The 26,304-nt window shown below is 35.0% G+C and overlaps 1 long non-coding RNA gene and 1 other non-coding gene across 3 annotated transcripts in view; both read right to left on the reverse strand.

The window, feature by feature from the left end:
* The window catches only part of LOC143665287 (uncharacterized), a 313,239-nt gene that overhangs the window by 124,418 nt on the left and 162,517 nt on the right, over positions 1–26,304 (reverse strand). The window lies entirely within an intron of this gene.
* On the reverse strand, positions 11,313–11,431 carry LOC143665855 (U5 spliceosomal RNA). Its single transcript, XR_013167250.1, has one exon. It is a non-coding gene; the product is annotated as a U5 spliceosomal RNA (small nuclear RNA).

A 26,304-nucleotide genomic window follows, 5' to 3' on the forward strand; every position in this document is an offset into this window, starting at 1 on the left:
GAAGATAACTGAGACTATATGGACAGGCAAGCTAAATCAGGGTTTAATTCATGGAGGGTAATTTGTGCCAAATTCATGGGATGATAAATATAGCATTAGTGAAAGAAATTGACAAAAAATTTTTCTAGGACTGAGACCAATTTTTATAGCCAATTCTATTAACTATAACTTCTTTTTAAATAGCAGCCATAAGCACTATATACAAATATGTATTAGAGATCCATATATACTTGTTAAAGTTCATATGCATATAAGAAATCAAACTTCTAATTGTGAAAATTATTCTCTATTCACTTGTCCCCAAGCATTTATGTTGCAGGAAAATGAGACGATTATAGCAGCAAGGAGAAGAGGTATTTGGCTGCCGGTGCAGATGTCAAGATCTTTGCAATCCTCTCCAGAAACACATATACTGATCCATTTGGCAAAAGAATATCTAAAAAGGACTAATAGACTAATTGGATTCATTATTGCATCTGTCATTGAAATCATTGGAAGCATCACAGTGGCTGCAGTCACTGGAACCGCATTGCAACAAACTATACAGATGCAGCATTGTTAGAAAAACACCAATGAACTGTGGCATAGACAATCTCATTGATGAGCAAACTAATAATGGACTAAATAATATAGAAATGACATTGGTTCATATTGGAGATCAAATGTATAATTTAAATTTTTTACAAAGTTTAAAGTGTAAAAGGAATAAGAGCAGTTTTTGTATTACCCTCTTTTAACATATGGCTTGTTTGAAATAGAATGGGAAAAGGGAATAGGCATCTTTTAAGGCTTTCAGATAGTTTAAGTCCTGATATCTTAGAATTACAAAAAAGGGGTATTAGAATGTAAATTAGAATAATCTACATATAGCCTATGGAAGTAATGTTACACAATCACTTACCCAAGAGCTAAAAAATCTTAGGTTTGGGGCTGTTTATACTTCGCTTCCTCCTCAGCTGTGTTTAACAACAAAGAAAAAGGTGATTCTTGCAAAAACTCGTTGGCTCCCTCCTGAATCAAAGTCAGAGAGCTTGACTGGCAGCCAATGATGGGTAAGACCCTTCAGAGCCTAAGGGCAACCTAAGACAGGCGCCTGTCACCTCTGCTTATAACAATGTGATTCTTGTGAATCAAAGTCAGAGAGCTTGACTGGCAGCCAATGACGGGTAAGACCCTTCAGAGCCTAAGGGCAACCTAAGACAGGCGCGGTCACCTCTGCTTATAGTCACCCTAAAAAGGTGATTCTTGTTTTCCTCGGCTTATAAAATAAAAAGGGGGAAATGTAGAAGCCAAGAGTTTAAAGCAAGACCTACAGAATTTGTTGCAAGCTGCTGGCCTCGGGATGGCAGTGGTAAACTGTGGCGATTGTTATGTAGAGCAGTCTGGGAGGAAGAGAATGTTTACCCAAAACAGTTATGTTAAGTATGAAGAACACTGTGAGATAAGAATCTTGCTCCCTCAGGAAATGCCTGCATATCTATTGACATCCTGTGGTATATAACTAAGATCTGGTTGAAAATAAAGTTGTCTGAAGTCTGAAAAAAAAAAAAAAGAATGTATAGAACCATCTAGTCAGAATATCAATAAGGAAGTATAGGACTTGAGTGATAAGCTAAACCAACTCAACTTAACAGGCCTATATAGAACACTGTGCCCAATACAAACAGAATACACATTATTCTTGAGTGTACATGGATCATTATCCAGGACAGACCATATATTAAGGCACAAAACAAGTCTCAATAAGCTCAAAAATATTGAAATAATACAATGTATTATACACAAAATGAATTATTATATGCCCACTGTCACCACTGTTATTCAACATTGAATAAAATTTCTAGCCATAGCAGTTGGGCATGAAAAAGTTATTCAAATTGGAAAAAGAAGCAAAACTTTCACTATTTTCAGAAAACATGATCTTATATACAAAAAAATCCTGAAAAATCCACAACAAAGCTCCTAGAGCTAGTAAATGAATATGACAAAGTGGTAGGATACTAGATCAATACCCCCAAATCAGTAGTCTTTCTACATACAAGCAGTCAATAATCAGAAGAGGAAATCAATAAGAAAATTCCATTCACAATAGCAACTAAAGAACAAAATATCTAGGAATAAATCTATCCAAGGATTTAAAGGACTTGAACACAGAAAACTATGAAACACTGCTAAAAGAAATGAAAGACCTAAATAAATAGAAGGTCATTCCATGTTCATGGGTTAGAAGACTAAATATCACTAAGATCTCAATTCTACCCAAAGAAATTTATAGATTCACTATAATCCCAATAAAAATTCCAACAACTTTCTTTGCAGAAATGCAAAACCCAATCATCAAACTTATATGGAAGGGCAAGGGGCCATGAATAGCTAAAGTCACCTTGGGAAAGAAGAATGAAGTTGTAAGATTCCCACTTCCCAAACTTCAAATGTATTACAAGGGAACTTTAATCAAAACAGCATGGTGCTGGCACAATGACAGAAATATAGACCAACAGAATTGTATTGAGAGCTTGGAAATGAACCTTCACCTTTACGGCTGACTGATTTTTCACAAGGCAATGACCGCTGCATTGGTAAGGAATAGTCTCTTCAACAAATGGCCCAGGGAAAACTGGATCTCCACTTGCAAAAAAAAGAAGAAGAACCCCTACTTCACATCATATACAAAAATCAACTCAAAACCTTAATATAAGCACTAAAAGTTTCAAACTCCTAGCATAAATGTAGGAAAAATTTCAGGAACTTTTGTTAGGTGATGGTTTCATAGACTTTATATATGAAATCATAACCAACAAAATAAAAAATAGATAAATGGGAACTCATACAAATTAAAAGCTTTGTTCATGAAAGGATTTTATCATATAAATAAAACGACAACCTACTCAATGAGAGAAAATGTTTTGAAACTACCTATTCAATAAAGGATGAATATCCAGAATTTATATATTTTTTAAAATCCCTCAACTTAACAACAACAAAAAATAAGCAATCCAATTTAAAAAATGGGCAAAGGACTTGAACAGATATCTCTCCAAAGAATATAGACAAATGGCCAGAAATTGCATGAGAAGATGCTCAATACTGCACATCAATGTTCACAGAGACCTTAGTCACAATTGCCAAAAGATGGAAGCAACCCAAGTAGCCATCAACCAATAAACCATGAAATTAAGTTTGGCATATATATTATAAGCATATATATATTTATATAATTTGTACATATAATGTAACATAATTCAGCCATAAAAACGAATGAGGCCCTGATACATGTGGCAACATGGATAAGACTTGAAGACATCAGGTTGATTGAAATAAGCCAGAGACAATATGATAAATATTGTACGATCTCACTGATTTGAAACAATTAGAATAAACAAACTCAAAAGTTAGAATCTAGAATACAGATTATTAGGAGACAGGTACAGACAGGGAATGGGATGTTAGGGCTTAAAATATACAGGGTTTCTATTTGGGATGATGGCAATGTTTTGGTAATGGATTGTGGTGATAATAATGCAACCCTATGAATGCAATTAGCAGCATTGAAATAAATATCTGAGTATGATTAAAATGGTAAATGTTAGATTGTATGTATGGTAACATAATAAAAATATTTTAAAAATCCATGGAACTACCCTACACAATCAGTGAGCCCTACATTACACTATGGACTTTAATAGTATGACTATCAAAATATGCTATTATCAATCACTTGTAACAAATGATGCACACCAATGCAGGGTGTTACTCGTAGAGTAGTATATGGGAATCCTGTATCTTGCGCATGATTGTTCTGTAAACCCACAATTTCTCTAATTAAAAAATTAATTAATAAATTTTGAAAGTTGAACCATTAAACTCATGAGAGTTCAAAAAACCAAAAAGTACATATGGAGGACATGAAATAATAGGAATCATCCATACATTTATAAGGGTGAGAATAATGCTCTTGTGTCCCTTCTTTTGAGGTCTACATAAACTATTTCCAAATAAATAAATGTAATAAAAATAAAACATGAACTAAATCTGTAAAAGTAGAAACAGAATGTTTATTAAAATTCAGTATTTACGTTATAGAAATAGAATTAAATTACATATTAAATGCCTGAGCAGAAAGAAACATTAGGACCCCAGAGAATATGTAATAAAAAAGCTTTTCATAGATAAGGAAAGATGTTTAGAAAAACAAGTGATCTATTTTATTAAATGTCTTTATGGAATGGATGAATATATGACTCATTATTTTCTACAGATCATGATTTTCAGAAATAGAGTATAGGAATTGTGGAATTTTCAATTTACTTACCAACCACCAGGAAGTTCTACTTTATAAGATCCATCGCTACCCTAAAATACATTTACTTTTTGAGTTGAGTTTCAATATAATCAAGTAATTTTCTTTTGTATTCACTTCTTTCTTTCTAAGAACTCAATCAACCAGATTTTTTACTCTACTGCTTTAGCTTAGTACAAAACTGCTTTAGTTTTGTGCTAGTACATTTTTTGACAGCAAAGTCATACATTGTGAAGAGATAGTACTAAACATAATCACATATTAGAGCTTCAGCAAAAGAGAATTTACACTTATGAATAAATTGTATTTTGTCCTTAGAAGCATGCATGCCCTCAAACACCTAGAATGTGACTTACAAATGAGAAGTCTTTGTTCAGATTAAGCTTCCATGCATTATATGTCAAAGTTAAAATAAGCAACTGCAAATTACAGAGATATAATAAAGATATTCTGTCATTTTGGTACATATAGTGGGGAAAACATGAAAGAAAAGGAGTTCATATATTAGCAGATCACTATTATACAGTTATTGAACTTTCTTAAGCAGGAGTCCCCAAGTGATTACTCAATGCTAAAGGTCTATGCTTATCATATAAAGTATTCATCAAAGCCAAGATGATGAAGAATAAGTAGCTTCTGGCTGATTAAAAGGTACAAGAGCAAAAAAACAAAGGAAGTTAAGAAAGCCAATAGGCTTTATTGAGTCATCCTCAACTGTCAACAGGGCAAAACATTCATACAGCCAGCAACCCATTAATCCAATCTGCTTATAAAATACTTAGATACCCCATGTGAAGACATAACATGAGCTAGTATATGATGGCAGAATTAACAAATTCATTCAATGAGAAATATTTGCTTGAATGAAAAAATATTATTTTTAAAATGGGACCAAATTAGCTACAGAACAGAATTTTATTTCATTTAGAAAACCCCTTGGATTCTGTTAAGAAATTACACTGAAACTGCTATAGGTTCAATTCGAAAAGAAAATGTATAAACAATGTTAATCCACGAACCTTGCTGTAGTTCTCCTTACTGATAATTCTCTCTCTCTCTCTCTCTCTCCTCCCCCTCCCCCTCTCCTCCCTCCCTGTTTGTGTGTCTGTGTGTGTCTATTTGTCTGTTTTAGGTTAGCAAGAGTTAGCAACTATGGTAGTTAGATTCAGTTGTCAACTTGGCCAGGTGAAGGCACCTAGTTCTATTGCTGTGGACACGACCCAACGGTACCTGAACCTCATCTGTTGTTGATTACATCTGCAGTCGGCTAGGAGGCGTGCCTGCTGCAATGAATGGTGCTTGAATTAATTGGCTGGTGCTTAAATGAGAGAACACAATGTAGCACAGCCCAAGCAGCTCAGCATGCCTCATCTCAGCACTCGTAGCTCAGCCCAGTCCTTTGGAGATGCAGAAAGAAATCACCCCAGGGAAAGTTGTTGGAACCCAAAGGCCTGGAGAGAAGAGACCACGCTGTGCCTTCCAATGTAAGAAAGAACCTCAGTTGAAAGTTAGGTGCCTTTCCTCTGAAGAACTAATGAAATAAATCCCCTTTTATTAAAAGCCAACACATCTCTGGTGTGTTGCATTCTGGCAGCTAGCAAACTAGAACAACTAAAAATACAATACACTCAGTTAAATTTGAATTTCACATAGACAATGACAAATTTTTGGTATAAGCATAAATAAAAATTATTTTTTCTTTATCTGAAATTTAAATTTAAATTGGAATCCTATATTTTGTCTGGCAACCTTGGCAAGGTCTTGTGAATATCTGTGTATATTCAGATTCCTTGTCAAGACTGTTGTTCTTAACACAAAACAATGTAATTATCAAACTGTAATCATAAGAATCACAGAATTTAGAACAAGAAGAGATTTAAATAAAGTGCAATTTAATAATTTTAATGTATAAATTTAGGAAACAGAGGCCCAAAGCAGATTAAAAGACTTATCAAGACCCAAAAGATAGTTAATATCCAGAGATAGAACCTGAAAATAGTTGCCCTAGCTTATAGGTCTTTCTCTTTCCATTATACATTTTTAATCTTAAAATTGATAAATTTTATCAACTTATCTGCTGCAGGACATATTCCTTCTTCATAAGCAATGAGTGGACAGGCAGAAACTGTCTGAAACAACGGTTCTGGGACTCCAGAGTTCAGAGGAGTGGAATAAGGCATCTATGAAAGAGTGGGATGAGGAGAATGAGAAGCTAAGGCAAAAAAGACTGTGAGTGAATTGCACCATGGCAGTGGCCAGTGCCCATCAGCCACCCTTGAAGCAAGCAGTCTTTGTATAGTCTGTGGCTGGCTGCTGCAGAAAGAGAAGGTTGTGGAGGGCTTCCTCCTGGGTGCAGGGGGTGGGGAGCAAGGCAAAGTACCAAGCATGGCGTCTGATAGGCAGATTTGGAATGCTGAGTCTCTGTTCTGAATTATGACTCTGGTCAGCCCCCAGAAGTTTTCCCCACAGACATTGCTTCAACAATGCACTTGCCAGGGGAGAAACCTTTGAAGGTTGAAAAAACACACTATTACTTTAGAGTTGGGAGGAATGGTTTGCTGAAAATCACCATCTGCTGGGACAGACAGGAAAGCACAGCTTCAGAGAGTTGGAGATAAAAGGCTTTTAGACAACTTTCCTGAACCATCTTTCCAGGGCCCTTTGGATCTAGTATACACCACCCACTTCATGAGACCCAGGCCTTGTTTTGATCAAACAGAGGCAATTCTAAAGATTTAGAATAAGTTGAACCAGATGTAGAAGAAGAGATGTAACTCAAAGCCAATCAATCATAAAACCCTAGGCAAGAGAAAGAAACTGATCATCAGAGTAAACTCATCAAGAAAATCTAATGCCTAGGCATCAGCAAAAAATCACAAGCCATACTAAGAAACAGGTAGATATGGCACAATCAAAGGAAGAAGTTAAACAGTTGGAGGAGACACAGAATTTGGAACAACTAATCAAAGACATTCAAACAATCTCCTAAATCAATTCAAGGAGATGAAGGAAAATATGGCTAAAGACACAAAGGTTATTAAGAAGTCACTGGGTGTATATAAAGAGCAATTTGAAATCATGTAAGGAAAAATAAAAGAACTTATTGTAATGAGAGACAAAATAGTTGAGATTAAAAATACACTAAGGGCATACAACAGCAGATGTGAATAGGCAGAAGAAAGGACTGTGAGCTAAAAGACAGGACAATTGGAATCTAACAGACAGAAAATGGATAGAGAAAAGAATGCAAAAAAATTAAGCAACATATCAGGAAATTGAATGACAGCAAGAAGCACAGGAATATATACATCATAGGTGTCCCTGAAGTAGAAGAGAGAGGAAAAGGGCCAGAAAGGATAATTGAGGAAACACTAGCCAAAATTTTTCCAACTCTTCTGAAAGACATAAATATGTATGTCCAAGCAGTGCAACATACTCTAAACATAAGAAATTCTAATAGAACAAATCCAAGACACATTGTGATTGTTAGGTTCTGGTGTCAACTTGGCTAGGTGATGGTGTCTAGTGGTCTGGCTCAGGCAAGCACCAGCCTAACCAATACTTCAGGAACATTTTATGGTCAATTCTCCCATAGTCAGGATTCATGGGTCCAGGAATCAAGGGGTGGAAATGGGAGTGGCACCACTCACTATCACCCCTACTGATACACTAGAAAATTTTTACTTCCTGTCCTTGAAACCTGAAGCTCTGCTGGCCTACAGGTCTTAGTTCCAAAAGGAGAAGTTCTCTTACCTAAAGACACAATGATTCCATTGAACATGAAGTTAAGACTGACACCTGGCCACTTAGGGTTTCTTATGCCTCTGAGTCAACAGGCAAAGAAGGGAGTTACTGTACTGGCTAAGGTGATTGACCCTGACTATTAAGGATAAATAGGCCTGCAAGTATAGAATGAAAGTTAAGAAGAGTTTTCCTAGAATACAGGAGACCCCCTAAGGTTGCTACTAATGCTATCATGCCCTCTGATAAAAGTCAATGGAAAAGTGTAACAACTTAATTCAAGCAGGACTACCAAAGGCCCAGAAACTTCAGGAATGAAAGTTTGAGTCACTCCTACCAGGAAGCACCATGCCCAGCTGAGGTGCTTGCTGAGGGTAAAGGGAACATGGAATGGGTAGTGGAAGAAGACACTGATAAATATGTACTATGACCACATGACCAGTTACAAAAATGAGGACTGTGACGGTACGAATATTGCCTCCTTGCTTTGTTATAACCATGTTTATATTTGTACATAAAACAAATATCTTGTTTCCTTCTTATCATTTGGCATAAATAAGCAATATTTAAGTTACAGATTATCAAATTGAAGAGTGACTATTACCTAAGGACTTGCATCCTATTCTGGAGAGATGTAGTGCATTTCTGGTTGTATGCAGGACAATTGAGTATTGTTTGGTGAAAAATGCCTGTTATTGAATTCTATGTAGAAATTTAACATGTTTTAAGGTGATCTGTATAGTTGCCAAGTTGACAACAAGTGTACCATGACAGTTAGGTTCTGTCAACCTGTCCAGGTGATGGTGCCCAGCTTTCTGGTCTGGCAAACACTGGCCTAACCATTACCACAAGACTATTTTATGGCTGGTTGATAAATCAAAATGTTGGTTTATCAAATCACCAGTCACTTGATCACATCTGTGGCTGATTATATCTATGATCAACCAAGGCCATGTACCTGGAATAAGATAATCCAATTAGTTGTGTTTTAGTTGATCAGTTGAAGACTGTTAAGGGAGAATAGAGAATTTTCACTATTTCTTTAGTGAGGGATCCTCTCCTGTAGAGTTCATTTAAGTCCTTTATCTGAGTTGCTAGCCTCACTGCTTACCCTATGATTTTGGACTCTTGCATCCCCACTCTTTCATAAATCTTATATTTACAGATACCTCCTGTTGTCTGTTTCTCTAGAGAACACTGACTAATACACATATATTAATCAGAATGCCAAATGCCAAAGATAAAGTAAGAGTCCTGAATATAGCAAAAGAAAATGGATTCATCACACAAAGATGCTCAATAAAGCTAAATTCCAATTTCTCATCAGAAACCATGAAGGTGAGAAAGTACTGGTAGGATATATTTAAGGCAATGAAGAAGGAAAACTGCTATCCAAGAATTCTTTATCTGGCAAAGCTCTCCTTCAAAAATGAGGGTGAATTTAAAATATTCAAGATAAACAGAAACTAGAGTTTGTCAGGAAAATACTTGAACTATGAGATATATCAAGGGACTTCTGCAGGCTGAAAGGAAAAGACAGGAGTGAGAGGTTTGGGGCAGAGTGAAGAAATGAAAATTAACAGTAAGGGTAACTAAAGGAATAAAAAAGATATACAATAAAGATATGACATATAAAACCAAAGGATAAAATGGTCGAAGTAAGTACTGCCTTTACAATAATGACAATAAATATTAATGGCTCAAATTCCACAAACAAAAGATGCAGATTGGTAGATTGGATTAAAAAATATGATTCATCTATATGCTGTCTACAACAGACTTGCCTTATACCCAAGCATACAAAGATTGTGAATGAAAATGTAAAGAAATCCCACATAAACAGTAATCAATAAAAAGCTGGAGTAGCTATACTAATATCAGACAAAATAGAAAATTAAATGCAAAACTGTATTAAGAGATAAAGAAGGATAGATATATTAATAAAAGGCACAAGTCAACAAGAAGAAAAACAATCATAAATATTTATGCAAAAATCCTCAACAAAATAATTGCAAATCAAACCCACAACACATCAAAAGAATTATGCACTACAGTCAAGTGGGTTTTCTCCCAGGTATGCAAGGGCAGTTCAATACAAGAAAATCAGTTAATGAATTAATATACTTCAGTAATTAACAAATCAAAAGTGGAAAACCACGTGATCAACTAGACTCATGCAGAATAGACATTTGACAAAATTCAACATCCTTTCTTTTTTAATGTATTTTTATGAAATTTCTTCACACATCATACAATCCATCCAAAGCATAAAATCAATGGTTCACAATATTATCATATACTTTTATATTCATCACCATGATCATTTTTAGAACATATGCATCACTCCAGAAAAAGGAATAAAAACAAACAAATGAAAACCTCAAATATCTGATACTCCTTACCCCTCCGTCATATTTTTGACTGCTAGTTTTGCTATTTACCCCATTTTAAGACTTACAAAGAGGTAGGTTAACCAACATAGTATTATATTGACATTAGATAGATAGGTAGATAGATAGATAGATAGATAGATAGATAGATAGATAGATAGACAGACAGATAGATAGATAGATGATAGATAGATCCGTAGAACAAAAGAAAATATTCAGAAGTAGATCCAATATAAACACAAGCAATTTTTGTAAGACAGTTATACAATAATTGTCAAAGATCAGGGCTATGGAATCAGTTCAACAACTTCAGGTATTTCCTTCTGGCTATTCTAAATCACTAGACCTAAAAAGAAATATCTATATAATGAGTCAGTCATGACAGTCTTTCTTAAATCCTAATTTCTCAGTTACTCCTCCTTCTTCTCATTTGACCTTTCTCTCAGTCTTCAGGGATATCTGGTAAATAATCATTTTTAATTCTTCATACTGGAAAGGGTGGTTGGCCCTTTGGGGAAGAGGAATGAACCTGATTGTTGTTGTTGGAGAGAATGGTACCACTGGGTTTTCTGTCTTATCTGTCCAAGGATCAATCTGGAAGACTTAAGTTTCTGAAAAAATACACTTACTAAAAAAACTTTAATAGAGACTTAAACAGAGCACAGGGCACTCCCTAGGGTTTTCAGGAATACTGCTGGTAGGGGCATGGCATACTGTGGTAATTTGAAATATCTGGCTAAAGCTTGGATAAGAGTCAACTCCAGAATGACCTCTTAACATTATTTGAAATTTCTTAGCCACTAAAGCTTTATTTTTTTCCATTTCTTTCCCCCTTTTTGGTCAAGAAGGCATTCTTTTTTTTTATTTTTATTTTTTTATCGGGCCTTGATAAAGACCAAGGCCTTCAAAAAATTGATCAATGACTCATAACCATTTCTCTCCACCGAAATCTTTAGTAAAAGGCAAAAGATTTATACGAATTGAAGAGAAACTAGAGTATAAGGAGGCATTCTTAATCCCACAATGCCAGAGCCTGGCTCATCCCTCAGAGTCATATCCCATGATGCTAGGGAGATTTTTACCCCTGGGAGTCATGTCCCACATGGAGGTGGAGTATGGTAGTGAGTTTATTTGCAGAGTTGGCTTAAAGAGAGAGGGAACATCTCATCAACAAAGACGCTTCGTGGGGATGAATCTTAGGCATCACTATATGAAGGCCTAGTTTAGCCTTTGCAGAAATAAGTTTCATAAGGGCAAGCCTCAAGATTGAGAGTTTGGCTTATTAAATTGGGAATTCCTAATACCTGAGAGAATATCAGGAATTCACCAGGTGGGGAAGTTTAATAGATCCACCTTTTGCAAACATGTCTTTATTTTCTGCCTGAATTATTCTGGAATGTACCTGGGTGTTACATTAACCTGTGCAGAATAATAAGATCTCATCCCCTATTCTAGGACCCGTGTAATTATGTTGTTTAAATAACCTAACTAGACAGGTTAAATTACATAGTGTGCTACAGAACATTTAAATTTTGGGCCAAATAAATATCTCTTCCTTTGCTTTCCCATAGAGTTTGAAATTTTAAAATATATACAATATCACCCTTTACCCTGTATTCTGATTTACCTAAATCCTAACCAGAGCCATTTCATTCATATCTCTCATTGGAGTCTGATCTCTTTTTCCCTTCTTTAACAGTTGCTGTATAGAGAATGCTGACATTCAGAGCTACAGAACTCCAATTCTGAGTCTCATATGTCACAAGGATAGCCAGTATTCCAGGGAACTACTAAGTTATACACAAAGCACATGGCATCTAAGAATTTAGAATTAAGAGTTAACATTCAGGAATAGATGTGATGGTTGTAAGACTTACAATCTAGGACCATTTACAATGAGCCTTATTTGAACATTCTCCATTCTTTAATCATCAATTACCAATCTCTGCCTACTTTCTATCCTGATAACCTATGCACTTGAATTCACTTCTTAGAGTTTGCTTATTGCAGTTAGTTTATATTAGTGAGGCCATAGATTATTTGCCCATTTTTTTTCTGGCTTATTTCATGCAACATAATGTGCTGAAGGTTCATTTTCCTAGTTGCATATTGTTTTGGTGTGCTAACGTGACCAGAATGCAATACACCAGAAATGGAAAGGCTTCTTAAAAGGGAATTCATTAACTTAGAAGTTTACAGTTCTAAAGCCATAAAAATGTCCAAACTAAGGCACCCAGATAAAGATACCTTGACCCAAGAAAGGCCAATATCTGTCACATGGGAAGGCCCATGGCTGGCATCTGCTGCTCCTTGTTCCTGGTTCCAATGCTTTGTTCTTCTAAAGCCAGTAGTTCCCCCTCTCCGTGTCTGTGGGCCTTCACTTAGCTTCTTTGAGATACAACTCTGGGTTCTGTCTTACTTAGCATCTCATGGGAAGGCACATAGTGACTTCTTCAAACTTCTAATTTAGGTTTCCACTCTAACAGCACTCCACATATCTCCAAATGTCTGTGTCTCTGTTGGTTCTGAAGCAACTGTTCTCCAAGCATCTGAGCTTCCTCCAAAATGTTTCCCCTTTTAAAAGACTCCAGTTAACTAATCAAGACCACCTAGAATGGGTAGAGTCACATTTCCATTGAGTCAAAAGGCCACACCCACAACTGAGTGTGCCACATCTCCATGGAAGTAATCTAATCAAAAGGTCACAACCAGAACTGAATGGGTCAATCTTCATATAAAAAACCTAACCAAAGGTTTCCACCATACAATGTTGAATAAGGATTAAAGGATGTTCTAGTTTGCTAGCTGACAGAATGCAATATACCAAAAACGGAATGGCTTTTAAAAAGGAGTACTTAATAAGTTGTTCGTTTACAGTTCTAAGGCTGTGAAATTGTCCAAACTAAAGCAAATCTATAGAAATGTTCAATCTAAGGCATCCAGGGAAAGATACCTTGGTTCAAGAAGGCCATTGACGTTCAGCATTTCTCTCAGCTGGGAGGGCACATGGTGAACATGACAGCAACTGCTAGCTTTCTCTCCAGGCTCCTTGCTTCATGAAGCTACCTGGGAGGCATTTTCCTTCTCCATCTCTAAAGGTCATTGGATGGTGGTCCCTATGTTCTCTCATCCTTCTGTCATGGCTCTATGACTATGACCTCATTCTCAAAGAGACTCTCTCACACTCTCTCCTAAATGTCCCCTGTTTTATAGGATTCCAGTAAATTAATCAAGACCCACTAGAGTGGGTGGAGACACATCTCCATCTAATCAAGTTTAATAACCACAACTGATTCAGTCACATCTCCATAGAGATAACCTAATCAAGTTTCCAACCTATAGTACTGAATAGAGATTAGAAGAAACCATTGCTCTTATAAGACTGACTAGGATTAGAACACGGCTTTTCTAGGGTACATAAATCCTTTCAAACAGGCACAAAGGTTATGGCTTTTCTGGGGTACATGACATTTTCAAACCAGCACACATTCCACAAAACTTCATTCCTTCCTGCAGCTGCACGTTATTTTATCATATGTATACACCATGTTTTGCCCTTCCATTCATAAGTCAATGTAACCTTAGGCCACCTACATCCCTTGCAAATCATAAATAATGCTGCCATAAATACCAGTGTGAAAATGTCTTTTCAGGTTTCTGCTTTCAGTTCTTCCAAGTCTTTGTCTAATAATGGGGTTGCAGGATTATGTGACAATCCTATACTTAGCCTCCTGTGGAAACACAACCCTGTCCTCTGGAGGAGCTGCACCCATCTACTTCCTTGTGGTATAGTCACATAGTTATCCCTATGGTATAATCATATAGCTATACATTCACTACCACTATCTATATGAAAACATTTCCATTTCTTCCATAAAGAGAGGATAAAAGAAAAAGACAGGAAAAAAAGAGAAAAACAGCAACAAGAATCTCAAACCTCTCCATTATATCCCTTTTATTATTAACATTTCGCGTTGGAATATTGCCTTTGTTATAATTAATGAAAGAACACTATATTGTTACTATTTACCATAGACCCTAGTTTAATTTTATTTTTGCCATATAGCATCTCATGTTAACATATTACAATAGTGACCTTCAATTTTTCTCTCAAGTAAAAACTCATTTATTTGCACATTTAATCACCATCATTGTCTACTCTAGGTTTTGCTATGTTATACAGTCCCAGATTTTATCCTTTATCTTTCCTTCCAGTGTCATACATGCCCTTAGCCTTCCTCTTTCAACCACACTCACCTTCAGCTTTCTTCATTATACTTTAAATGTATGCAACTATCACATAATATCGTGTTATCCACTTCTGGATCTTTATCATCAATCCTATTGAACATTCTGTGCTCCTTCAGTACCAAGTGCCCAAACTCTACCACCTTATTTCCATCTCCTGATAATCAATGTTCTAAACTTTAACTCTCAGAATATTTTCATTATGGTTGGTTCATATTAGTGAGACCATACAGGATTCGTTCTTTTGTTTCTGGTTTATTTTGCTCAACGTAATTTCCTCAAGGTTTATCCATGTTGTTGTATGGTTCATGATTTTATTCTGTCTTACCAATATGTAGTATTCCATCATATGTATATACCAGAGTTTGTTTATCCTCTCATCCATTGATGGACTTTTGGCTGTTTCCATCAATTGGCAATCATATACAATGCTGCTATATCATTAGTGTGCAAATGTCCATTCATGTCTCTGCTTTCAGTTCCCCAGAATATATACCTAGTAATAGGATTAGTGAATCATAGAGCACTTCTATATTTAGCCTCCTAGGAACTGCCATACTGCCTTCCAGAGTGGCTGCACCATTCTACGTTCATACTAACAGTGTATGAGTGCACCTATTTCTCCACATCCTCTCCAGCACTTGTAGTTTTCTTCTTTTTTTTCTTTCTTTCTGATAATGGTCATTCTAGTAGGTGTGAGGATGATATCTCATTTTGGTACTCATTTGCATTCCTCTAATTGCTAGTGAAGTTGAGCATTTTTTCATGTGTTTTTGAGCTATTTGTATTTTCTTTTTGGAAAAGTATCTATCTGTCCATGTCTTTTGTCAATTTTTTATTAGGTCATTTGTCTTTTCATTGTTGAATTCTAGATTCTTTTTGTATATTCTGGATATTAAACCCTTATCTGATATGTTGTTTCCAAATATTGCCTCCATTTGCATAGGCTGCCTTTTTACTTTCCTTACAAAGTTCATTGATGCAAAAAAGTGTCAACTTTGGGGTGATTGCATTTATCTATTTCTTGTTTTATTGCTCATGCTTTTGGAGAGATCCAAGAAACCACCTCCTATTATGAGATCCTTAATATATTTTCCTAGTTTTTCTTCTTAAGACTTTATGGTCTTAGCTCTAATATTTAGGTCCCTGATACATTTTGATTTAAATTTTGTATAATGTGTGAGCTGGGAGTCTTCTTTCATTCTTTTGAATATGGATGTCCAGTTCCAAGCACCATTTGTAGAAGAGGCTGCTCTATCCCAGATGAGTTGATATGACTGCTTAATTAAAGACCAATTGGCAGTAGATGAGAGAGTCCATCTCTAAATACTCAATTTGGTTCTATTAGTACACCTATCTTTATGTCAGTACCAAGCTATTTTGACTACCATACCTCTGTAATGTGCTTTAAAGTCAGGTAGTGCAAGACCTCAAATTATTGTTGGCTATTCAGGACACCTTGCCCTTCCAAATAAATTTGATTATTGTAGTTTCTATTTCTGAAAAGAAGGTAGTTGGAATTTTAATTTGTATTGTATTGAATCTACAAATAAATTTGGGTAGATTGACATTTTATCTACATTTAGTCTTCAAACACAAGAACATGGCATGTCCTTCCATTTATCAAGTCTTTGATTTCTTTTGGCAATTTCTTACAGTTTTCTGTGTTCAGATCTTTTGTGGCTTTCTATCTTAATCTGTTAATCCTGCTAGAAATGCATTATACCAGAATTGGAATAGCTTTTATAAAGGGAATTTGTTAACTTACAAGTTTACAGTTCTAAGGCCATCATAGTAGCCAAATTAAGGCATCCAGAGAAAGATACCTTGACACAAGAAAGGCCCATCTGTGAAGGCACATGGCTGGCATCTACTGGTCCTTTGGCTTCCAGTTTCAAACAGCTTCCTGAGGGGTAATTTCATTCTGTCTCTCCAAATGTCTCTCTCTGAGTAAGCTCAGAAATTTCCCCCAAAATGGTTCCATCTTAAAGGACTCCAGTAAGCAACATATTGTAAATAGGTGGGGAAACACCTCCATGGAAACCAACTACCCACAACTGGTAGGAAGCTGTTGGGACTTTAATTTGTATTGCATTAAATCTATAAATCAATTTACGTAGAATTGACATCTTAATTATATTCAGTCTTCCAGTCCATGAACATGGTATGTCCTTCCATTTATTTATGTTTTCTTTGATTTCTTTTAGCAATGTTTTATTATTTTTCTGTGTACAGGTTCTTTATGTACTTGGTTAAATTTATTCCTAAATATTTTCTTTTGGTTGCTAGTGTAAATGGAATTTTTTCTTGATTTCCTCATCAGATTGTTCATTGCTGGTGTATAGAAACATTACTGATTTTTCTGAGTTGATCTTGTATCCCACCACTTTGACACACTTGTTTATTAGCTCTAGTAGCCTTACTGCAGATTTTTCAGGATTTTCCACATATAGGATCATGTCAACTGCAAATAGTGGAAGTTTTACTTCTTCATTTCCAATCTGGATGACTTTTATTTCTTTTTCTTTCCTAATTGCTCTAGCTAGAACTTCTAGCATAATTTTGAATAACAGTGGTGACAGTGGCATCCTTGTCTTGTTCCTAATCTTAGAAGGAAAGCCTTCAGTTTTCCCCATTGGGTATGGTATTAGCTGTAGGTTTTTCATATATTCCCCTTATCAGGTTGAGGAAGTTTCCTTCTATTTCTATCCTTTGAAGTGTTTTCATGAAGAAAGGATGCTATATTTTGCCAAAGGCCTTTACTGTGTCAATTGAGATGATCTTGTGTTTTTCCTCTTTAATTTATTGATATGGTCTATTATATTATTTGATAATGTGGCTTTTCTGCTTTGATTAACTGATGTGGTGTATTAAATTAATTGATTCTTTTGCATTGAGCCAGGCTTGCATATTTGTAATAAATCCCACTTGATTATGGTGTATAATTGTTTTAATGTGCTGTTGAATTCAATTTGCAAGTATTTTGTTGACTGGTCTGTAATTTTCCTTTCTTGTAGCATCTTTGCCTGGTTTTGGTATTAGGGTGTTGTTGGCGTCATAGAATGAGTTAGGTAGCTTTCCCTCTTCACTTTTTTTAAAAGTCTGAGCAGTATTTGCACTAATTCTTTCTTGAATGATTGGTAGAAATCACAAATGAAGCTGTCTCATCCTGGGGTTTTCTGTTTTGGGTTTTTTTTTTTTTTTTTTGAATGATGACTAATTCAATCTCTTTACTTGTGATTGATTTGTTGAGGTCTTCTATTTCTTCTCAAGTCAATGTTGGTTGTTCATGCTTTTCTAGGAAGTTGTCCATTTCATCTACATTTGTCTAGTCTGTTAGCATGTAGTTGTTCACATAATTCTCTCAGTATCACTTTTATTTCTGTGGGGTCAGAAGTTATGTCCATCCTCCCATTTCTGTTTTTTTCATTTGCATCTTCTCTTTTCTTTGTCTAATCTAGGTAAGGTTCCATAACGTTTACTGATTTTCTCAAAAAACCACCTTCTGGTTGTTTTCATGTTCTCAGTTTAATTTATTTTCTCCAATATTTTTTATATCCTTCCTTTTGTTTGCTTTGGGGTTAAATTTTTGCTTTTTTTCTAGGTCCTCCAGATAGGCAGTTAATTCCTTGATTTTTGCTTTTTCTCCTTTTTTAATATAGGTGTTGAGGACAATAAATGTCCACCTCAGCACTGCCTTCACTGCATCCCATAAGTTCTGATATGTTGCATTCTCATTTTCATTTCCCTTAAGACATTTACTAATTTTTCTTGTAATATCTTCTTTGACCCATTAGTTGTTTAAGAGTGTATTGTTTAGTATAAATATATATGTGGATTTTTCAACCTTCTACCTGTATTGACTTCCAACTTCATTCCATTATGACCATAGAAAGTACTTTGTGTAATTTTGATCTTTTTCAATTTATTGAGACCTGTTTTGTGACCCATAATGCAGTCTATTCTTGAGAATGATCCAAGAGCACTTGAGAAAAATGTATATTTTTCTGTTGTTGAGTACAATGTTCTGTCAATGTCTTTTAAGTCTAGCTCATTAACAATATTATTCAACATATGTTTCCTTATTGATCCTCTGCCTAGATGTTCTATCCATTGATGAGAGCAGTGAATTGAAGTCTGCAACTATTATTATAGAGGCATCTACACTGTTGTCAGTGTTTGCCTCATGTATTTTGTAGCACTATGGTTCAGTGCATAGATATTTATGATTGTTAGATTTTCTTGATGGAACATTCCATTTATTAATACATGGTGCCCTTCTTTGTCTCTTTTGTTTTGCATTTAAAGTCTAATTTGTCTGATTTTGGTATAGCTACCTCTGTTCTTTTCTCTTTGTTTTTTGAATGAAATGTCTTTTCCCAACTTTTCACTTTCAACCTGTTTTTGTCCTTGGGTCTTAAATGAGTCTCTTATAGACAGCATATAGATGGGTTCTGCTTTGTTTATTTTTTTTATCCATTCTGCCAATCTATGTCTAGATTAGTGTGTTTAATCCATTAAAATGTAATTTCATTATTTGTTTCTTTTGGATTTTATCTGTTATATCCTACTTTTTCTCTCATATTACTCTATTAATTACTCTTACTGGTCATCTTCGTTTCCAAATTCTTCTTTAAACCTCTCTCTCCTGCCTTTCCCTATCTGCCTGTAGCCCTCTCTGTCATATTTCTTATAGAGCAGGCCTCTTGTTCACAAATTCTCTGTGTCTATCTGTAAACTCTCCCTCATTTTCCAAGGATAGTTTTCCAGGATATATAATTCTTGGTTGGCAGTTTTTCTCTTTCAGTATCTTAAATATAATATACCACTGCATTCTCATCTCCATGGTTTCTGCTAGGAAATCTAGACATATTCTTATCAAGGTTCCCTTGTATATGATGGATTTCTTTTCTCTTGCTGCTTTCAGAATTCTCTCTTTGTCTTTGACATTTGACAATCTGACTAGCAAGTGTCTTGGAGTAGGTCTATTTGGCTCTATTCTGTTTGGGGCACACTGCACTTCTTGGATCTGTAATTTTTATGTTTTCATTAGAGTTGGGAAATTTTCAGTGCTTGTTTACTCAATTATTTGTTCTGCCCCTTTTCCCTTCTCTTCACCTTCTGGGACACCCATAACACATATATTCATTTGCTTCATGTTGGCATTCAGTTCTCTGAGACCTCTGCTCAATTTTTCCATTCTTTTCAGTATCTCTTGTTTTGAGTGTAGGATTTCAGATGTCCTGTCTTCTAGCTCACTAATACTTTCTTCTGCCTCTTTCGCATCTGCTGTTGTAAGTGTCCATTGTGTTTTTCATCTTTTCTATTGGGCCCTTCATTCCCATAAGTTCTTTCTTTGATTTTCAAGCTTTTAAGTTCTTCTTTATGATTTACCAATGCCTTCTTTGCCTCTGTCATTGTTTTTTTTTTTTTTTTGGTTTGTTTGTTTGTTTGCTTTATTTTCCTTCATCTTGTTCACTTGATCTGATTTAGAAGATTTGTTTGAACATCTTTAATTAGTTATTTCAAACTCCTGTATCTCAGTTTAAGTGTTAGCTTTTTCCTTTGGTTGGGCCATATCTTCATGCTTTCATGATTTTCTGCTGGTGTCAAGACATCTGATTTCTTTGATTAATTTATCCTGTAACTAACTTTATCTCTTTTGTTTAGGTTTTACTTGTTGGTTGACTTTGTTCTCTCTCTGTTCATCTCTCTCACTATCTAGTTATTAGATTGGCTCTGCTCCCAATTCTCTCCCCAAAACCAAGCACCCATAGTGACCTGCCTCAGTTTGGGGTTATGGACTGGGCACTACAGCAAAGTCTGTCTGTGGATAAAACAAGTTTTTTGTCTTCCAGTGATGCTCTATTTTTTTGTAATCACACAAGATCTGTGTTTGTTTTAGGCCACTGCTTTCACAGTTGAGTCATCCATAGTTCTCAACCAAAACAGGGAAAGGGCAGTGATTCCCATGCAGAGGGGCTAAACCAACTCCTGTGGGCCTGGGTTATGTTCTGGAAAGTCACTGTAAAGTCTATCAATTCCCTTGCACTTTTCAGACTACCCAGCAGATTGGTAGGATGCTACCACTGTTATTCAGTATTGTGGTAGAAGTTCTAGTAAAAGCAGTTAGGTGAGTAAAAAGTAGTAAAAATCATCCAAATTTGGAAAGGAAGAAGTAAAACTTTCACTATTTGGTTATGATATTCTATATGTAGAATACCCCCCAAAACTACAGCTATGGCATTAGTTCTACACACTAGTAATGAACAAGCTGAGGAGGAAACCAAGAAAATACCATTTAAAAATAGCAACTAAACAGGATAAGATAATGGGTAATTGGAGCTGAAGGGATACAGACTGTGCAACAGGATTAGATACAAAAACTCAAAAATGGACAGCACAATAATACCTAATTGTAAAGTAGTCATGTTAAAACACTGAATGAAGCTGCATCTGAGCTATAGGTTTTTTTTTTTGTTTGTCTGTTTGTTTGTTTGTTTGTGTCTTTTTTTATTTTTCCTTTTCTTTTTTTTTTACTATTATTATTATTTTTATTTTTTTCTCTATATTAATATTCTATATCTTTTTCTGTTGTTTTGCTAGTTCTTTTCCTAAATCGATGCAAATGTACTAAGAAATGATGATCATGCATCTATGTGATGATGTTAAGAATTACGGATTGCATATGTAGAATGGAATGATTTCTAAATGTTGTGTTAATTTCTTTTTTCTTTAATTAATAAAAAAATAGCAACTAAAAGAATCAAATATCTAGGAATAAATTTAAGCAAGGATATAAAGGATCTGAAGACACAAAACAACAAAATATTGCTTAAAGAATCAATGGAGACCTAAATAAATGGATGAATATTCCATGTTTATGGGTCATAAACATAAATAGTGCTAAGCTGTCCATTCTACCCAAGTTGATTTACAGATTCAACACACCCCAATCAAAATTCAACAGCTTATTTTGCATAATTGGATAAGCCAATTATAAAACATATTTGGAAGGGTATGATCTCCACATAGTCAAAAAATCTTGAAAAAATAAAGAGGTTGGAAAAGTCACACTTCCTGACTTTAGAGCATATTACAATGTTAAATGGTCAAAATAGCATGGTACTGGCATAAATATAGATACACTGACCAATGGACTTGAATTGAGTGTTCAGAAGTAGATCCTCATTATGGCCAATTAATATTTGACAAGGCTGTCAAGACCCCTCAACTGTGACAGAATAGTCTCTTCTACAAATTATGCTGGGAAAACTTGATATCCATAACCAAAATAATGAGAGAGGACTCCTAACTCACAGTATATACAAAACTTAATTCAAAATGGATCAAAGACCTAATGTAAAAACTAAGACCATAAAACTCCTAGAAGAAAATATAGGGAAGCATTTTCAAGATCTTTTGATAGGCAATGATTTCTTAGACTTTACACCCAAACCACAAGCAACAAAAGAAAAAAATAGATAAACAGGACCTTCTCAAAATTAAAAACTTCTGAGATTCAAAGGACTTTGTCAAAACAGTAAAAGGTAGCCTACACAATGGGAGAAGATATTTGGAAATCAAATATCCAATAAGCTTCTAATATTCAGACTATATAAAGAAATTCTATAATTTAACAATAAAAAGACAAATGACCCAAATAAAAAATAGGCAGAAGAATAGACATTTTTCCAAGAGGAAATTCAAATGGCCCAAAAGCACATGAAAAGATCATCAACATTACTAGGTATTAGAGAAATGCAAATCAAAACCACCTGAGATGTTATTTAATGCCTACTAGAATGGCCACTATTAAAAAAATACAGAGAGGCAGAAGTTTTGGAGAGGATGTGGGGAAATAGGAAAATTCATTCACTGCTGGCAGGAATGTAAAATGGTGCTGCAACTGTGGAAGACAGTTTGGTAATTCCTCAGGAAAGTAAGTAAAAATTTGCCACATGATCTGGCAATCCTGCTACTAGTTATATTCCCAGAAGAACTCAAGGTGGGGACATGAACAGATATTTGCAGCTATGAACTGATGTTCATAGCAGCATTATCACAATTGTCAAAGGATGGAAGCAACCCAAGTGTCCATCAACCAATGATTGGATAAATAAAATATGATATATACATATGATAGAATATTATTCAGCAGTAAGAAGGAATGAATTCCTGATGCATGCTACAAAATGGATGAACCTAGAGGACATTACATTGAGTAAATGAGGCAGACAAAATGACACATTGTATGATCTTACTAACATGCAATAAGTATAATAAGCAAATGCATAGAGTTAGAATCTAGAATACAGGCTACTAGGGGAGAGAATGGGGGTAGAGAAAAGGGAAATTATGCTCAATTTGTGCAGAATTTCTATTTAGGTTCATTGTAATGTTTGGAAATGGATAGAGATGATGGTAGCTCATTACTATGTATAATTAACAGCACTGAATTATGTGTGTGAATGTGATTGAAAGCAGTAGTTTTAGTTTGTGTATGTTACTAGAAAGAATGTTGGTAGATAAAATATGGGACTGCATAAACACAGTGAACCCTGTGGTGGACAATGTCTGTGGTGAATCCTACTATAAGAACGTTCTTTCGTGAACTATAACAAATGTAAATCACAGTACTGGGTGTTAATAATAGACCAAAATTGAGTTATCAGCAAGTCATGCTTTCTCCTTGAAGACCATTGCATTCTGGAACTGGCTACTGGTTATCATTGTTTCTTGGTTTTTATGTGGCATGACAATAAAATTGGCAGCATATTCTCCTTTCTCTTTCAGCTTCTGGCTGCCCTCTGTGGCTTCTCTTTCTGTGAGCTTCTCTACATGGCCTCTGATAATAGCATTAAGGCCCTTCCTGATTCAGTTGGCCACACCTTAGCTAAAAATAACCTCATCAAAAGATCCTATTTACAATGGGTTCACTGCCAAAGAATGGATTGTGATTAATAAAATATTTTTCTGTGGTCCATAATTCAAGTCTAAACATTGAAGGACTCACATTTTCTGATTTCAAAATTTATAAAAAAGCTACTGTAAAAGAATAATAATAAGAAGAAAGCTACAGTAATTAAAACCATGTGGAATTGGCACAAGAACAGACATATTTACTAGTGAAATAGAATTGAGAGTTCAGAAATAAACCAATACATCTATGGCCAATTGGTTTGGATGAAGGTGTCAATTACATGCAGAGTGGAAAGATGTATGCTTCAACAAATGGTGCTAGGAAAACTGGATATCTACATGCAAAAGAACAAATGTAGATTCCTATCTCACACCATCCAGAAATGGATCAAAGATATCAATATAAGAGCTTAAACCATAAAAATCTTAGAAGAAAATACATGGAAATACCTTGCGACAGGCAATAGATTCTTAGAGTACACCAAAAGCACAGGCAACAGAAAAAAAAATAGATCATTGGGCTTCATTCAAACTAAAAGTTTTGTACATCAAAGGACATTATCAAGCAAGTGAGAAGACTACCTATACAATGAGAGAAAATAATTGGAAACCATATATCTGATAAGGAATTAATATCCAAAATATATTAAGAACTCCTGCCACTCAACAACAGAAAGACAAACAACCCAATTAAAATATAGACAAAGGACTTGAACAGACATTTCTGCAAAGAAGAGATATATATATGACCAATAAGGATATGAAAAGATGTCAACATAATTAGCCATTAGGGAAATTCAAATAAAAACTGCAATGAAATACCACTTCACAACCACTAGAATGATTTTATTTAAAAAATAGAAAATAAGCTTCAATAAAATAGCAGAGAAATAAGAAACCTAGTACATTGTTGGTAGGAATGTAATATGATGCAGTCCTGTAGAAAACAGTTTGATGGTTCCTCGGAAAACTAAACACACAACTACCATTACCATATGACCCAGTAATCCTATTTCTAGATTTTTACAAAAAATAATTAAGAGTAGGGATTCAAACAGATATTTGTACAAGGTTCATAGAAGCATTACCACAATAACCAAAAAAGTAGAGCTAACACAGTGTCAGCAACAGATGAATAGAGAAACAGTATGTGTTAAATACAGACAATGGAATACTCAGCCTTAAAAAGGAATAAAGTTCAGATACATGTGACAGCATTGATGAACCCTGAAGACAACATGTTGAATGAAATAAGCCAGGCACAAAAGTACAGATTTTGTAAAATTGCTCATAAATGAAGTAACTGGAATATTCAAATTAATACTGACAGAAAGTACTGTAAAGTTTGCCAGGAGCAGACAAGTAGGGCAAGGCGTAATGGGGAATTAACGCATAATGGATGCATGGAGGATCTCAATTTGGATTGATGGAAAGTTTCAGGAATGGATAGTGGTGATGGAAGCACATTACCAATGTGATTAATGCCACTTTATTATATACTTGGGAGTCACTGAGATGGAAAATTTTTGATGTTTTATATATATTCCAATATTTAAAGAAAAGAAAGGGATAGAAGAGATAATAACAAATAAATGCAGTATATGATCACATGGTCCTGGAACGGATCTAACAATGGAGGACATGACCAAAAGGACATTCTGGGGACAATTTAAAATTTGGACTTGAGACTACATGCTTTATATCAATGTTAAATTTCTTGGGCATGGTCACTTTACTTAATGTGTTACATAAGTGCATAGTCTCATTCTTAGGAAATATACATGGTAGTATTAAGGAAATAAAAAGACAAGCCACAAACTGGGAGAAAAATCTTTGCAATGAATATATATGATAAAATACTTGATCCAGAAAATATAAAGAACTCTCATCACTCAATAATAAATAAATAAATGGACAAAAGATTTGAACAGGTACTTTACCAGAGAAGATAAACAGATGGTAAATATGCACATGACGATACTTAACATCATTAGTCATTAGAGAAATGTAAATTAAAGTCACAATGTAATACCACTACACATCTGCTAAAATGACTAAATTTGAAAAAAAGACAAGACAAATTGCCGGTTAGGGTACAAAGCAATTGGAACTTTCACACATTATTGTGGGAATGAAAAATAGTATGGTTTGCTTGGAAAATAGTTTCAAAGTTTCATGTAAATTTAAATTTGTATTTATTATATAACTCAGCAATTCCACTTCTGGGCATTTATCCAAGACAAATGGAAACATATATCCACACAACTTATATGTTAATGTTTACAGCAGCTTTATTTTAATAGTCAAAATTTGGACACAAGCCAAATATACATCAACAGGTGAGTGGATTGAATGGATAAACAGTGTGATACATTCATACAATGGAATATTACTCAGAAATAAATTAAAGAATGACCTACTGACATATGCAAAGACTTGAATGAATCATAAAATCATTATGCTAAGTGAAAGAAGCCAGACATTCAAAGCTTCATATTGTACATTTTATTTATGTGACAAACCAAAACTGTAGGGACAGAAGTGAAATCAATGGTCATCAGGGTCTGAAGCAAGGGGAGAGGAGATTTACTACAAAGGGACATGACTCACTTTGGGGCGGGTAATACAAATATTCTATATGCTGATTTTAGTAATAGTTACACAACACACTGCATTTGTCAAAACTCATCAAACTGGCCACAT

Source organism: Tamandua tetradactyla, chromosome 21 (genome assembly GCF_023851605.1).
Source record: "Tamandua tetradactyla isolate mTamTet1 chromosome 21, mTamTet1.pri, whole genome shotgun sequence".
NCBI lineage: Eukaryota > Metazoa > Chordata > Mammalia > Pilosa > Myrmecophagidae > Tamandua > Tamandua tetradactyla.